Source organism: Coregonus lavaretus (genome assembly GCF_964263955.1).
Source record: "Coregonus lavaretus genome assembly, contig: HAP1_SCAFFOLD_2331, whole genome shotgun sequence".
NCBI lineage: Eukaryota > Metazoa > Chordata > Actinopteri > Salmoniformes > Salmonidae > Coregonus > Coregonus lavaretus.
The window spans coordinates 47,491-60,000 of NW_028164655.1; the positions used below are offsets into that span (position 1 = coordinate 47,491).

General features: G+C 45.5%; 1 protein-coding gene across 1 annotated transcript in view; it reads left to right on the forward strand.

Moving 5' to 3' along the window:
- Positions 1-6,015: 6,015 nt before the first annotated feature.
- LOC311116807 (serine/threonine-protein phosphatase 2A regulatory subunit B'' subunit alpha-like) overlaps positions 6,016-12,510 on the forward strand; it is a gene marked incomplete at its 3' end in the record, with an annotated part of 28,545 nt that continues 22,050 nt past the window's right edge. Inside the window, exon 1 of the mRNA XM_084191843.1 lies at positions 6,016-6,195. The remainder of the gene's footprint in view (positions 6,196-12,510) is intronic.

The window sequence follows — 12,510 nt, forward strand, 5'->3', positions numbered from 1 at the left end:
ACTGTGTGTGTGTGTGTGTGTGTGTGTGTGTGTGTGTGTGTTTGTAGACCACCAGCACTAGACCGTGTCAGATTATGGAAGATGGGTGTATTTATTTTCTCTCCCAGAAGTGTGAACTTGCTCACTCCCCCTCATGTGTGTTTATGTATGTGTCTCTTGCTCAACTACTGGAAACTAGCTAGTCAGAATGCTATGTGTGTGTGTGTGTGTGTGTGTGTGTGTGTGTGTGTGTGTGTGTGTGTGTGTGTGTGTATGTGTGTGTGTGTGGGTCTTGTTCCCAACCCGGAGGCTAGCTTCTCTGTCTCCTGTGGCAGACGAAAGGGTTGAGTTGTGAGCCAGAGGCTGACTGGAATGGAAACACATTTCTGTCTCATGCATTTATTCATGTTAGATTACTTTAACCACCACCTCAGTCTGTGTGTGTGTGACAGAGAGAAATGCTGAAATGGAAAAATGTGTAATTTACTCATGTTAACTTACTGTAATTCCAGTCAGCCAGAGGCAGTCAGTCTGCCCCCAATGCCACACACCCACACACACACACACACACACACCCAACCAATACCAAGAGACGACAGTCCAAGAGACGACAGTACAAGAGAGGGAGGAGGGAATAAAAGAGGGGAAGGAGGGGGAAATGGGGAGAGGGAAGTGAGTGGATTTGCTAAATTTGTCCAGTGGAGAAAATTAGAGTGTGTCTCGAGTCTGAACTGCCATATGGAAGACATGGGTGACCTCGCCATTTACACACACACACACACACACACACACACACACACACACTGATTACTACAGTATAACTCTGTAATGATCTTGTAATAATGTGCTTGGGGCAGAAAGACAAAGCCACGCTCATCCACACACCTGTTTGCAAATCTGAGTCAACATTCAAACATTGAAAAAAAATCTACTCAAACTCCCAAACAGTGTAGTGGTAAGGTAAGGCTTCCATTATATTTCTTCCATATTTACGACTTTCAAACATCAAAGGGTTAGGGCCAGAGGGAAGGGGTAGGGAGGGAATAGGGCAGGCTAGTAGGATAGAAATCAGGCTGGCAGAGAGAGGTTTGGGTTAGCGGTTAGGGGTTAAGGGTCAGGGGTCAGAGAGCTGCTTTCTGTGAGTCAGAATCTTAGCCCTGAACTTTGAAACACAAAGAGGCCTGTCTTCTACTGTTCTATTGGTAGTCACACAAACACACACACACACATACACACACACACACACACACACACAAACACACACACATACACACACACACACATACACACAAACACATACACACACACACACTTCCTCTCACCATAGCCAACGCCCAATCTATCTCCCATGAGCCTCTCTGCTTCTTGATGTGATCCTGATGTTCTGTTCCCTCCTCCCCCCCCCCCCCCCCCGCCCCCCATCACCGCGGGAAGTAGTTGGGGGGTGGGGGTGCTGCGATTGTTTTGGTTGCCGTGCTGAAGACATCTATATCGGTCCGCTAATACATGACTAGTAAAGACCCATTGCACTACTTTTGTGAAAAAAATGTATTTGAGTGTTTACCAGCATTTGTAACTTGAGTCTGATAATTATCTGTACAAAACAGTTAATCTGATAACGCTTGAGATATGTTTCTTGAAATACACTGAATTTTTTAAAATTTTATTTTACTGAGTTACAGTTCAAATAAATTCATTAGGACCTAATCTATGGATTTCACATGACTGGGCAGGAGCGCAGCCAAAGGTGGACCTGGGAGGGCATAGGCCCACCAAATTCCGATACAGGCCCACCCACTGGGGAGCCAGGCCCAGCCAATCAAAATGAGTTTTTCCCCACAAAAGGGCTTTATTACAGACAGAAGTACTCCTCAGTTTCATCAGCTGTCCGGGTGGCTGGTCTCAGACGATCCCGCAGGTGAAGAAGCTGGATGTGGAGGTCCTGGGCTGACGTGGTTACACGTGGTCTGCAATTGTGAGGCTGGTTGGACGTACTGCCAAATTCTCTAAAATGACGTTGGAGGCGGCTTATGGTAGAGAATTGAACATAACTTTCTCTGGCAATTGCTCTGGTGGACATTCCTGCAGTCAGCATGCCAATTGCACACTCCCTCAAAACTTCAGACATCTGTGGCATTGTGTTGTGTGACAAAACTGCACATTTTAGAGTGGCCTTTTATTGTCCCCAGCACAAGGTGCACCTGTGTAATGATCATGCTGTTTAATCAGCTTATTGATATGCCACACCTGTCAGGTGAATGGATTATCTTGGCAAAGGAGAAATGCTCACTAACAGGGATGTACACAAATTTGTGGATTTTTTTGGAGAAATAAGCTTTTAGTGCATATGGAACATTTCTGGGACCTTTTCTTTCAGCTCATGAAACCAACACTATTACATGTTGCATTTATGTTCAGTATACTTTGCAAATGTAACTTTTTTCTATGTGAAAACTGAAATGGTCTATTCATTCCTTTTCCATTTCAGTAGATACTCTTATCCAGAGCAACTTACAGTAGTGAGTGCATACATTTTCATACTGGTCCCCAATGGGAATCAAACCCACAACCCTAGCATTGCAAGTTCCATACTCTACCAACTGAGCCACATCATCACATCACATCAGCACAAACCACTTGATGTCTCAATGGACTCAATTACTGTATTGTGCATTGTTTTTCTTCATGGTGATGGAAAGTCTACAGGGACAAACCTAGATGACCAGTCTATGTACAATACAGTAAAGTACATTTACATTAAGTGGTTTGTAAGGATGGTAAATTAATACTGCACAGAAAGTGGTTGTTTTCCATGTTATTTGATCAAGACAAATATTTAATTTGATGTGGATGTTTTGTGTCTTTGCCCATAACTTTGCACCTTTTGATGTAAATGCTTGAGGACAGGGTTTTGTTCTTTCTGGATTCCATTAGAATAACAATCGCAGAGAAAGGGACAAGGCAACAACTCTTACAATTCCAACTATTGAATCCTGCAAGATACTGTTCTTAATTATACAACTACCTTTTTTGCCAAAGCAGAGATGCTGAACATTTTTTTTTGCCCAAGCTAAAGACCTCTATATTGGTCCACTAATACTATTAAAGGCCCAGTGCACTACTTTTGTGAAAAAAATAATATATCAAAAAGAATGTATACATTTATTTTATTCATATTTTTTTGAAATATGCAGCACCCTCAGCACCCCTACTTCCCACGGCTATGCCCCTCCCTCTCCCTGTAAAAATAAATCATAATATGCCATTTAGCAGACGCTTTTATCCAAAGCGACTTACAGTCATGTGCGCATACATTTTTACGTATGTGTGGTCCCGGGGATCGAACCCACTACCCTGGCGTTACAAGTGCCATGCTCTACCAATTGAGCTACAGAGGACCCCTGCAGTTAAGCGCCCCACAAACCGAAGCCAACAGATAGGCTGTTAAACCTAGTTTCACACCCTCTCTCTCCCTCTCTCCCTCTCTCTCTCTCCCCCCCCCTCTCTCTCTCCCTCTCTTTCTCTCTTTCTCACACTCATTCCCCTCTCTCTCCTCCCTTCTGTTGTCATGGTGACACTGATGAGAGGCAGCTGTTGTTGGGGATAACAGGGTAATACAGGAAGCAGAGAACCCCTCAGTTCAATTAAACTCAACTTCATTGGTATGAATGTTCAGGTACAGCAATGTTACCTAAGTCAGTCAATAATGATAAGCAGTGTACTAATGTAACAAACTAAATCACAAATTAACTAACAAACTAATTAATTAACTGACCAAAACACAGAGAGGACTGACATAAAGGGGAAAGAGAGTAAACAGTGGAGAGATAGAGATAGAGATAGATAGAGATAGATAGATAGATAGATAGATAGATAGATAGATAGATAGATAGATAGATAGATAGATAGATAGATAGATAGATAGATAGATAGATAGATAGATAGATAGATAGATAGATAGATAGATAGATAGATAGATAGATAGATAGATAGATAGATAGATAGATAGATAGATAGATGGGTGGGTGGGGGGGTTAGGTAGATAGGTGGGTGGGTGGGTGGCTTGGTAGGTAGGTAGGTAGGTAGGTAGGTAGGTAGGTAGGTAGGTAGGTAGGTAGGTAGGTAGGTAGGTAGGTAGGTAGGTAGGTAGGTAGGTAGGTAGGTAGGTAGGTAGGTAGGTAGGTAGGTAGGTAGGTAGGTAGGTAGGTAGATACATACAGAGAGAGAGAGAGAGAGAGAGAGAGAGAGATAGAGAGAGAGAGAGATAGATAGATAGATAGATAGATAGATAGATAGATAGATAGATAGATAGATAGATAGATAGATAGATAGATAGATAGATAGATAGATAGATAGATAGATAGATAGATAGATAGATAGATAGATAGATAGATAGATAGATAGATAGATAGATAGATAGATAGAGAGAGAAAAAGGATGGAGAGAGAGATGTTTATCTCTGTCCGAAACTGTTCAAAATGACCAAGGGTCTGCCTGTAGGGAGGATACATACACACCCTCCTTGAGCTGTGTGTGTGTGTGTGACCTGGTCGTCCTTGCCCATCTGCATGTTTGTGTGAGTGACGCTGTATTTCTGGCATCTGTTGCTTTCAGCAGGAGCTTAGACACACACACACACACACACACACACACACACACACACACACACACACACAGGGGTCGTGGGCAAAGGGAGAGGACAGGAAGGCAGTGAATGTACTGTATAATGCTGACAGATCAGTCAGTTAAACCGTACAGTGTGTGTTTGTGTTTGAAGACGACCAGGGACACTTGTTGTGCAGAGCGTTCCTGGTATGAGACCAGGTCAAGACAGGGATGGGATGGGGGACCTACTCTCTTATTTTTATTTGATTTGATTTTACCTTTATTTAACTAGGCAAGTCAGTTAAGAACAAATTCTTATTTACAATGACGACCTACACGGGCCAAACCCGGACGACGCTGGGCCAATTGTACGTAGTTATTACCGTGGGGAGCTAACACAAGTCATCAGGTGTCAGGCAAGGTTTTCACGCAACCATAGTTCACTGAACCACCTCTGTTACTGTGTTGACATCTCTTCTAGTGTTCGGAAGTCTGACTGGCTCCCTTAATTGAGCCTCAATGTTTATTTTTACTGTAGTGTGGGAAGACCACGTTACTGCCCATACACACACACACACACACACACACACACACACACACACACACGGACATACACACACCCTGTGTGTCATTGATGCGCCTTGTGACCACTGATTTGGTTATAGGAGCCACATTCCAGTAGGGATTTGGAGAAGGATCCAAGGTGTGTGTGTGTGTATTAGAGGTGTGCGTGTGTATCAGAAATGTGTGTGTGTGTGTGTTTGAGATATAGTTGTTGGCTTATATATGAATATAACTTTGAGGTACCTGGTTTCTATAGTAACAGAGATGTATACCTGGCTGGTTCCCATAGCAACAGACATTGTGAGCCTGTCAGGTGTTAAAGGGGTTAATTTCAGGTAGATTATAAAATTCAAATATATGTTTGAGATGATAATGAGATTTAAACAGAAAGAGGATGATGCTGTATGATAGCTAATTTATAGCCCCACCGCCATACACACACACGCATGCACGCGCACACACCCACACACGCACACACACGGTTCAATAATACAATAACACAACACAAAGCACATCATACACAAAAAAACTAATGTAGCCTGGCCTACTTCGACAAGAATATAGCCTGCCCTAATCTCTGAGCTCTGACTCAGTGTGACTCATTGACAGGTCAATATATATATTAAATGGGTTAATATGTGTATGCGTGCGTGTCACTCCATACAAATTCCCGCCCCAGTTTGCTCACGGGCATGCTGCTCGTTCTCTCCAGGAGCTGTCACTTGTCTCTCTCTCTCCCCCTCTCTCTCACACTGACACACAATACCACACACACACACACACACACACACCGAACAGCTCGAGCCCCAGTGGAGACGCTGCTGACGCTCAGCTCGCTCCACCGACAACACCAAATCACGTTCTGTTCTTCTCTGGCGGAACGGACCGACAACACCAAATCACGGTCTGTTCTTCTCTGGCGGAAGCGGAGAGCGAAAGGCTTTTAGGATTCTACCTATCGCGGGCGATATGTGGAGCTGAACGACCGGTCGTGACGGAGGACACGAGGGGAAATAAAAAAAAAGAGCGAAAGGGATAAAAGAAAAGGTAGGCTACGCGTGCGTTATATCTTATTTGCAGTATTTTCGGTACGAGCCGAGTTTTACTGATCGCAGTGTGTGAGAACCGCGGGAGGCAGTTAAAATGTGTGTGTTTTGCAAGTTTTTGTTGATAGTTGAGTCGAGTCGCAGTGTTGGTTGTAGGCTAGGCTACTTCCATTGGCTATAATGCCGCTTGAGTTGGTGTGTGGGTGTGAGAGTGTGCTCTGATAGTGCTGGATCATTGGTTTGGGTTGGGATGGGCGGGGGGATAACCTCTACTAAACTAAGACGTTTTGAAACGGATTTCTACCTGAACTTGACCAATAATGACACACATGTTAGTTTCTATTCTAATCTGCATGACAGTAGACTATATATCGTGCCCTACTGAACGTAGCAAAGTGCCCATTTGATGCACTGAATATACAGGCAAAAACGGAATATCTTAGTTGTTGCTTATATTTTGCCATGTTAGACTATTTTGTAACACTGTTGGTAGGGCACCGAGCTACCTACATAAGGATTCCTAAACACGTTGATAACCATACATAAGCACTGCATAATCATTTAATAGAGAGTTGGTTGACATTGACACTGCTTATGAATGTGTTATGGGTTATAAATGTGTTAGGAAGTCCTTTTGTAGGTAGCCTTCAAATAATGTGCGACAGACAGAGAATATCCCTCCCATCTTTCCCTAGAGGTCCTTTCTCAACACAGACCTGGAGGTTTTCATCCTTCACTCATAATCAGGGATTCAGACCTGGGACACCAGGTGAGTGGACTCCAAGTGTCCGCCCTGAGATTGGAAGGTTGGGGGTTCAATCCCCTGTTGAGTTATACCAAAGACTCTCAAAATGGGACCCAATGCCTCTTTGCTTGGCAGTCAGCATGAACCAAGGAGATGGATTGGGGCGTAAACTAGTCTCGCGTGGCCAGGCTTCCAAAATCCTGTCTAGTTAGAAGCCTGTTTCTGAGGCTTAGGGGTAACCAAGCGATAAAGTGGCGTCCTGTCCAGCGGGTGTAGATCAAGCTGCTTTCCTACAGAATAGGAGATAGGCTCCTGCTGTACTGGCTCAGACAAGGCTACTTACTGAGACTGAATGTAGCAGATAGAAATGTCATGAATAGATCTGACATGATGCCTTATGTAATGGAGGTGCTTCTCTGTCACCCTGTGATACATCCTGTTAGTTCCTGGGGGGAGGAGTCAGTCACAGGGTCTCCCCTCTGGAATTCTCCCAGAATAGACCTGGAACACACACACACACACACACATGCACACGCATACACTCCCATAATGCTAATTTTGTGCTATCTAGATTTTGCTGTATAGTTCTGTGAGTGGACGTGGCTTTGGGGTGTGTGTGTGTTTGAAAGTGTGTGTGTGTGTGTGAATCAGAGATCTGGTAAAGCCGTAACTCGACCCTGGCTGGATAGACCGACGCTTGGACTGCCACAGAGACCACTCTGGCAGGGCTGTGGTGTGTGCGTTTGCGACTCAAACAAACACACACACACACACAGTCAGCCAGACCACAGAGGCAGGGGAGGAGACTGGGGATGTATTGCTGTGGGGGAATGACTATTCAGATAATCACTACTGGGATTCTGAAATAAAGATACTGTTATATACCAGTACTATAAGAGTTATGATGTGATATAACATTCAGACAACATTGCCCACCCTTATCCCACTGTGGCCTTGTGGTGTATTAGAGAGTGTGTTCTGTTGGTGAGAGTGTGTGTGTGTTTTGGAAAAGTGCTTGTTAGGGTCCAGATTTCTCACAGTTCTTTATAGAGGTGCGTCTTTTCACAGACAGTTGTTGCTCTGGGCAGTGTGTGTGTCTGTGTGTGTGTGTCTGGGTGTGTGCGTTGTGTGTGTGTGTTGTGTGTTGTGTGTCTGTGTGTGTGTGTCTGTGTGTGTGTGTGTTTGAGTTGGAGCGTGTCCATTTCAGCCGTAGGTGACGGAGGATAGCGAGACTGTTTCCATATTGCTGAGACACAAACACACACACTCATGCGTGATTCATCTATTGAGCAGGTCTAAAGATGTGTTAGTGTGTGTGAGATGTAATTGGTGAGAGAACAAGGACATTTGGACACACACCCTTCAGTTCAAGTCAGGGCAGCTCTAATGAGTTAAGTCCTTCTGTGTGTGTGTGTGTGTGAGAGAGAGAGAGACTCCCTGTGATAAGAGTTCTCCTGTCTGGACTTTCCCCTGCAGTCAACCTGTCCTACACCCCTGAACACACTCACATACACACTGGCCTACGCCCCTGAACACACTCACATACACACTGGCCTACGCCCCTGAACACACTCACATACACACTGGCCTACGCCCCTGAACACACTCACATACACACTGGCCTACACCCCTGAACACACTCACATACACACTGGCCTACACCCCTGAACACACTCACATACACACTGGCCTACACCCCTGAACACACTCACATACACACTGGCCTACGCCCCTGAACACACTCACATACACACTGGCCTACGCCCCTGAACACACTCACATACACACTTGCCTACACCCCTGAACACACTCACATACACACTTACCTACGCCCCTGAACACTGGTGTATGTACCTTGAGATTGGTTACAATGACGACACAACAAGTGGAAAGGCTGTGAGAAAGAGAGAGAAAGAGAGAGAAAGGGAGCGAGAGAGAGGGAGAGAGAGAGAGAGAGGGAGAGAGAGAGAGAGAGAGGGAGAAAGGGAGCGAGAGAGAGGGAGAGAGAGCAATAGATTGATTCCCATCTCATTGACTGGCCTCATTGTCGCTTTGACAGCACTGGGATCTGTTGCCTCTGGAATGTGCGTGTGTGCGTGTGTGCGTGTGTGTGTGTAATGAGTTAATAGCTGTCCTCAGTGGCCAATTTCCTCCTATACACTGGCTCTCTTTGTCCGTCTGTCCGGTACACACACACACACTGGCGTGCACACACACATGCACACACTCACATGAACGCACTGCCACACTATCCTGGATCAGGCATTCATCCAGCAGTGGCAGAAGATGACAGAGAGAGAGAGAGAGAGAATACAACCCATATTTATGTTGATTTATTTTCCCTTTTGTACTTTAACTATTTGCACATCGTTACAACACTGTATATAGACATAATATAACATTAGAAATGTCTCTATTCCTTTGGAACTTGTGTGAGTGTAATTTTTACTGTTCATTTTATATTGTTTATTTCACTTTTGTTTATTGTCTATTTCACTTGCTTTGGCAATGTAAACATATGTTTCCCATGCCAATAAAACCCCTTGAATTGAATTGAATTGAGAGAGAGAGAGAGAGAGAGAGAGAGAGAGAGAGAGAGAGAGAGAGAGAGAGCCGAAGGATGAAGTGAAATACAGAAAGTGAGAGAGAAGAACTACTCCATTGTATAGTGTAGTGTGTGTAGTGTAGTGTTAGTGTAGTGTAGTGTGTGTAGTGTGTGTTAGTGTGTAGTGTAGTGTGTGTGTGTTAGTGTAGTGTAGTGTGTCAGTGTGTAGTGTAGTGTATGTGTGTTAGCGTAGTGTGTGTGTGTTAGTGTAGTGTAGTGTGTCAGTGTGTAGTGTAGTGTATGTGTGTTAGCGTAGTGTGTGTGTGTTAGTGTAGTGTAGTGTGTGTGTGTTAGTGTAGTGTAGTGTGTGTGTGTTAGTGTAGTGTAGTGTGTGTGTTAGTGGCTCAGTGACAGCATGAATGGGAGAGGAATTCAGGAGGAGTATTTTAGACCGAAGCTAAAAATGTTTTATTGTTATTTTTCCCTCTGGCCTCAAATCAGTAAATTGTCTTTCCGGAGAGCGCTTTGAGAAGTGCTGCTGCTGTGTAAATAAAGACTATCTGGAAACTATCCTCTACAATCGATTGAACACCGGCCTTAGGGTCAATGCTGATGTCGGGATTTATTGCTAAGCTTTCGGTAAATGGGGGCCATTTGTGTGGATGGGGCCTCGTCACTCTATAGGACATTTCTTTGTTCTCTGTAGTAACCGAGAGAGATGGGAAAAGGGATTCTGAGCTTTTGTGAGTGTGTGTTGACATTTTAGTGGTGAGAATGAGTTCTTTACCAGACTGACTGACAGGCCGTGTGTTGGTGTGTGTGTGTGTTGGTGTGTGTGTTGGTGTGTGTGTTGGTGTGTGTGTTGGTGTGTGTGTGTGTTGACATTTTAGTGGTGAATGTGGGTGGACCATGCGTATCTGAAACAGATGAAATAGTTATGAAGATAAGAGGAAGAGAGAGGGAGAGAGAAAGAAAGAAAGTTGGAGAGAGATAGAGAGCAAGAAGTCTGTTTGTGTGTTTGTGTAGTTAGTGAGTGTCACAGTTGAACACAATGACCGGTGCTAGCAGAGCTAAGTACTTTAACATATGATAACAGATGGAGGGAGGGAGGGAAGAGGAGGGAGGGAGGCCCTCCTCAGGGAGAATATGACCACCCCTCTCCCCCCTTTCTTTCTCCATTCTCTTTCCCTCTTTCTCTTTCGTCCAGTATCCACCCTCTCCACCTCCATCCATCTCTCCCCCATGGCTGACTTTTAGAACTCTTTCTCAACTCTCAGTCTTCTCTAGACAGTTCCAGGACTAAACTTTGTCACCCTCCCTCCATCCCCCACTCCTTTCTGCGTCTTTCTCTTTTTCTCCCTCGCCCTCCCTCTCCCTCGCCCTCCCTCCCTCTCCCTCCCTCTCCCTCCCCCGCCCTCCCTCTCCCTCCCTCTCCCTCGCTCTCCCTCCCTCTCCCTCCCTCGCCCTCCCTCTCCCTCCCTTTCCCTCGCTCTCCCTCGCTCTCCCTCCCTCCCTCCCTCCCTCCCTCCCTCCCTCCCTCCCTCCCTCCCTCCCTCCCTCCCTCCCTCTCCCTCTCTCCCTCCCTCCCTCTCCCTCCCTCTCCCCCCTCTCCCTCTCTCCCTCCCTCCCTCTCCCTCCCTCTCCCTCCCTCCCTCTCCCTCCCTCTCCCTCCCTCCCTCTCCCTCCCTCCCTCTCCCTCCCTCTCCCTCCCTCCCTCTCCCTCCAGTGGGAAAGTATGTAGCGAGCATCAGAGAGAAAGTGGAAAAGAGAGAGATGATAGAAGGAGAGTGGTTGTAAATCGAATGAGTCCCAGGGGTGTGTGTGTGTGTGTGTGTGTGTGTGTGTGTGTGTGTGTGTGTGTGTGTGTGTGTGTGTGTGTGTGTGTGTGCACTAAAGCAAGGACAACACACACACACACACAGTGGTGTTCAGACTGGCTGGCGAGATAGAGGCTCCAGAGCTGTGGGCCCGAGACCAGACAGCCCACCTCCATGCTATTTCCTGCCAACGCTACACGCAACAGACCCTGCTATGTCCAACCTCAACCGTGTGTGTGTGCCCGGGGATAAACAGGGTAGTCTGGTATCAGTTCCATTCTTTCACCAGTGACGTGATTCTCCAGCTATGCGTCTGATCTCATTCCCGTCAAAGATCTGTGTGTGTTTTCAACAATCAAAGACATACCTGCACCTGTAGCCAGTAACTCTAGTATGAGACGTGTCCAGATCTTTATATTGAAGAGATGACATGTAACTGGAGAATGCAGACTTGAACTGTAATCACAGTTAAATCAACAGGGGATACAGTTCACATTATTATACTGTTGAACGAGAGAACAGAGCAGCCATTCAAGCCTGTTGAAACGTGTACTTACTGTAAGTGTGTGTTTAGGGTGTGTAGGTGTGTATTTGTGATGTGTGTTTAGGGGTCAGAGGTTGGCTGGAGTGTTTATGTGATACGGTCCTTTATGATAGACTGTAGAAAGGGTTATCTTAAACGGAGTGGCTGCAGATCCGACTTTTCCCAGACTTTTCTTCCTGACACCTAAAGGTCCGAGAGGTCCTGCACATGTGAGGGATTCTCTACGTAGATTATTTACATAGCTGCTGACCACCCTTCTGACGTTTCCCCCTCCTCCCCGCGGCCATGATCGCACATCTTTGTCTGGTGTAGTCTACAAACTTCGAAGATGTTGTACAATGGACATGATCGACATGTTGTACAACAAACGTCTTTGTCTGTTGTAACAGTAGGCTATTGGAAACACAAGCACAACACAACTAGGCAGTCTAAAGGCTTCCGCATGCTTCCCAGCTGAAACGGTTTGGAAGAGTTTGTGCTTATATTATGACAACGTTTTGGACTTTGGTAAGAGTTTTTTCAGCTGTTCGGGCACGCAAAACATTTTTCTCGAGGCAAGCCGAAGTCGGTAGCCGAAGTCTATGCACCTTCGTCGGTGATTGGTCAGCAGTAGGGATTCTGCAGTGAAGTCTTTGTTGTCGTTCAACGAGAGACGGCTCATTTTC